The following is a 5,055-nucleotide window of genomic DNA, read 5'->3' on the forward strand; positions in this document are numbered from 1 at the left end:
GCCAAGCCACCAGGCAGCAAACCGCTCCGCCTGCAACCGCTCTGCAGGCAACGGTTCCGCGCTTGCGCACGAGGGTGGGGGCCCGGGGCGCTGCTGAGTTACCGTAAAGCCCCGGGGTCCCTAGCGCTGCGCACCAGCCTTCCGGGACTCCAGATCTAGAATAACATTGCTTTTCTACTTCCCTAGTAGCACGCGGGACCCTTTGTCTCCTTTGCCTTGAAATTATCGCATGCTCTTAAGTCTTGCTAGTTAGAATGCTACATTAAAACCTTTTCCCTTTAAGTTCCCCATCTTAATCTTTCGGAAGAGAAGAAAATAAAGTATACCTCTGCCTCTAATTTGACAGATTCTGTTCATTAGACACTCTGAGAGCCCAGAAATCCCAGCTCCTCTCCTCCTCTAAGTCTAGGGATGCCAGCTCTAAATCCTTTCATCTCTCAGTGCCCTCTTTTTGTTGACATTTCTTCTTTCCTTGCTTCCAGCAGTTGTGGCGGCAGGGGTAGAAGACCAAACACTTCGTATTCACCAAAGGGATCCTAGAGTCTAGTTTTGTTCTGATAGTCAAAGAGGGAGAACAGATGCCAGTGACATCTACAGGTTTCTGTAGCAGTGACACCTAGGAAGAATGCCCTGCTTTATTATGTAAAGCAATTTTACTTGAATTATGAGTTTGTTTTTTTCTCACAACCTTTGTTTTCTAATTTTAAATTTACTGAAGCAATATTTTATTTTCGTTATCAATCGCTTTGTACTGTTTATTGGCTAGATGAGTTGGTGTCAAAGATAGACTTTCATTTTGCAAGTCCTTCTCTCTTTAAGGTGGGGCAACCCAGGCTCATATGTTAATGAAAAGGGCTGACCTTGTGTAAGACTTCCCAACCATTACTTCTGTAGACCTCAATAAACCTCAATAAAGATGGCTTCAAATGGTCAGGACCCGGTGGGTAAGTGCCAATTTTCCTAATATTTTTTCTTGTTTCCATCTTACCACCAACTAGAGAAAAGTTGTATCTGATTCCCCTAACCATCACAAAGGGCCATCTTTTCTAGTTAGTCTATCCCTAGCTTCCCTAGGCCAAGAGCATCCAAACAGGACACAGCCTGTTTCCCCATAGAGCCCTTTCCTACCCGTTTGCCTGCTTCTGAGTCTCTACCAAAACCAGTGGCTGGTTGGTTCCTTTGCATTAGCAAGGTTTGAGTAGATTTGTCTTGTCCTCATTGGGGTGGGTTTCATTTATTGTGTTTATTTGCTACATAATTAGAGATTTCTGCTTGAAGAAAGATCATATGCAAAAGAGATGTTGGAGAAGGGACCAGCCTTTGATTCTGGAAACCAGAGCATCAGGTCTGGTATTACCCAGTCTTGGTTGCCTGTCCACCTCCTTCCACAGTATTCTATGCTTTCCCACTAGTGATATCTTCACCCCTTTCTCTTTCTTCGAGAGACTTTACATCAGAATGTGAGGCTCTAAGAGTGGCTCTGCTATAGAGAGGAGTTTGAATTTGCTCTAGTTAAAAAGAAATTGAGATGGTCTCATACATTACACTCTGGCCTCAAACTTACTATGTAGTTGAACCTTGTAGGCATAATTTTTATTGTATACCGTGTAAAGATTATCCTTCTATTATTCAAAAGCTGATTTCTCTGTCCCCATATCTAGTTGCAATCCAGACAGGGCATTGTAATGCTTATTCTAAGTATCTTCTGCTTCAGTGTTGCATAAGCATTGCTCCCCATTTAGTCTCTGATTTGTCAATAAGAGTTGACCAGCCAATGACTGAGCAGGAGAGAGGACAGGCCTGGACTTTCTCCCTTCCTTTTTTTTTTTTTTTTTTTTTTTTTTGCAGGTTATATCTTTTCTAGGGTAAAATGCTTTCTGGTAATAGAAAAAAATACATTTCAATTGAAATAAGAAATTCTTTTGAAAACTTGAAACTAAATATACCTTAATGGATAAATACACCTATTTCTCCTACTCCCTCTATATATATTCAAAGTTTACATGTATTTATTTTTAGACCATAGAAGACTTTCATTTTGAATTTCAGCCTGTCTTTCCCAAGCCGCTTTAAAAATTTGAATCATTGTAATTCTTATATTCCTGTCCTGCTTATTGACAACCTGGACAGACTGTGACTGTTCTTGATAATATTTTACAATACTCTTCTCAGAAGCATTCTTTATTTTATGGTTTATTTCTGAGTTTGGAGGAATGTTAATCTGTGTTTTCCATTGCTTCAGTAAATCACACTTTTATAAATTCTTGGCTATAGTAGCCACACATGACTTTAATTTATCTATTTATCCTTCTGGCCCTATACACTCCATCCATCTTTGTTTCACCTGAGATAAAGTTCTAACATTTACCCCCTGAAAAGGCCAATCTGGATGTCAAGATTTTGGTGAAATTATTGATACATCTGCTCCCATGTCTACTAAGCCTTCAATTTCAATGCCATTTATTTGTATTTTCAGCTTAGGTCTCTGATCATTTATAGTAGTTTGCCAAAACACTTGCTTTTGATCTCTCCTGAATTTTTTGTTTTAGCCACTAAAGGTGTTTTGACCTTGATTACCCAGAGAAGTGTTGTTTTAAACAATAGGCATTAAATCTTTTAATTGCTCTGTGGCTGAGTTTCTCTGATGCTGAGAGGGAATGATTAAATCAAATTTTATATCAGGGTCTTCGAGAGGCCCTCTTGTGCATGTCCTTGATGGCCAAGGGTTACTTTGCTTATCCCTTGTTGATCTGCATTTGTTAGTCCAGTGCTGGCCTTTGCCACAATTTCTATATACTCCTGAAGGTTGAGACCTTCTTTTTGGATTATTCCTAAAAGAGCCAAAAATAAAAACCCAAAACCCAAAACCCACCCCCCCAAAAAAACCCCCAAAACCACATTGTTTCTAGGAATGCTTTGCCTACAATTCCTTTTCAAACGACCCTGCTTATGATAACTAAAACATCTGCCATTTTTATTTTTCATAAAACTTAGAAATTACTTCTCTTATCAGATTAGCATCATAAACTTGAGATCCAGTATCAGCTGTATTTCTAACCCATTCCTATATTGGTACTGCTCTTTCCTTTAAAGGTTTAATCTCTCTTTTTCATTCTGAAGTAGCATTTTCAAAAGCCAAAGTTCCAATCAGTATTTTTCTAACTTCTGATTCTGATATTAATCTATTTACTGCTGAAATCAATCTTTGCAAAAAAACCATTGAGAGTTTCTTTTGGGCCTTGCATAATTCTAGTAAATGACTAATATCTCTTTCCTGATTCTTCAACTTTATCCCAAGCATTTAAAGCTGCTAAACAACATAACGCCAAGTGTGATGGTTTGTATATGCTCAGCCAAAGCAGTGGCACGATTAGAAGGTGTGACCCTGTTGGAGTAGGTATGTCACTGTGTCTGCTATAAGCCCTCACCCTAGCTGCCTGGAAGGGAGTATTCTGCTAGCAGCCTTCAGATGAAGATGTAGAACTTTTAGTTCCTCCTGCACTGTGTCTGCCTAGATGCTGCCATGCTCCCGCCTTAATGATAATGGACTGAAATGCTGAATCTGTAAGCTGCCCCAATTAAATGTTGTTCTTATAAGACTTGCAATGGTTCACAGCAGTAAAACCCTAACTAAGATGCCAAGATATGATCATCAAATTCAAGCTGGCTTTGTAGCTCAGCATATTGACCTTTACCTATCAAATGATCCTGGGAAATATTAATACCTTAGACCCGATTTTGTGGCTCAATGACCCTGGCATCCTCTTTTCACCCCATTCACCATTATAACTGAGGACAAGCTTTCAATATTGCTATTGTCAAATCTTTCCAGTCTTGGGGGATAATTCTGTTCTCAGTTGTCCATGAATTTAATATTTGCTTCACATAGGATGAATGAATTCCATAGGAAAGGTCTGCTTCCTTAAATCTCTACAAATCTAGTATGTCTATAGGATTACATTTAATTTTATTATAACCTTGGAAGTACCTATCATCTCCTGAATAAACTAAGGCTGGTTTTCTAACAATCTTGGGCGGACCCTTTTCAGTTTCATTATTCAGTGGCATGGTAGGCTCTTGTTTAAATTCCTCTGTCTGTGTCTGAGTATATTTCTTAGGTCTTTCTAAGGCTTGTCTAAGTTTCTCCATCTGTGTCTGAGTATTTTTTTTTTATTTTCACTTATAAGTCTCTGTAATTTTTCTTCTACTATCTTCTCAATCCATTCTTTCTTTGAATGGGTACAGAAAGCCATTATGGCTATTAAGAGTAAGGTATAAAATACCAAAATAATAATAATCGTAATTGATAAAGCCTGCTAGCTTAGCTTTAACTCTTCTGTTTCATGCCTGTCAGACAACCCATATTGGCAACAGAAAAGCAGCTTGACTATAGACATAGAAAAATAGTTTGGCTCAGAGCAAGGTCAAGTTGACCATATATTCTGAGGTCTTCTTCTCTTTCTCTTTCTCCTCCTCTTCTTTTTCTTCTTCTTGGAAATTCCCCAACCATAGCCATCACTCACAGCCAAGCAAGATAGAGGGCAGCTTAAACTGTTATGTCTAAACTAGTAGAAAAACTTGGAAATAGGCCAACCACCCTGTAGTTCTCCCTTTCTCACTTATGACCTCATTATGGATTTCCACCTGTATAAACTGCCTTAGTTAGGGTTTTACTGCTGTGAACAGATACCATGACTAAGGCAACTCTTTTTTTCTCTCTTTCCCCCCCAAAACAACAGTAGCTCAATAGCTGGGCATAACAACTAAAATTCTAACTTGTAAGCCTTATTAAATCTAAATCCTTTGGTGGCAAATCCTGACAGGTCGCCTTTGAAACCAGGAGACACTCATAGCTACATCTTGTCCTCATGCTATCCCTGTCCAAAAGGGCCTTTATTCTGCTTCCCCTCTTCCACCCAGGAGTCCCACCTACTTGCCCAGTGATTGGCTCCTTTATTCATTAGGGGATTGGTTCACAAGAAGTCACCTGAGTATGACTCACTTCTTGTCCACAAACTCTCCCAGGAGAGCAGAATTAGTATCAACATACAAACA

The sequence above is a fragment of the Mus musculus genome, chromosome 19 (genome assembly GCF_000001635.26).
Source record: "Mus musculus strain C57BL/6J chromosome 19, GRCm38.p6 C57BL/6J".
NCBI classification, from domain to species: Eukaryota; Metazoa; Chordata; class Mammalia; order Rodentia; family Muridae; genus Mus; species Mus musculus.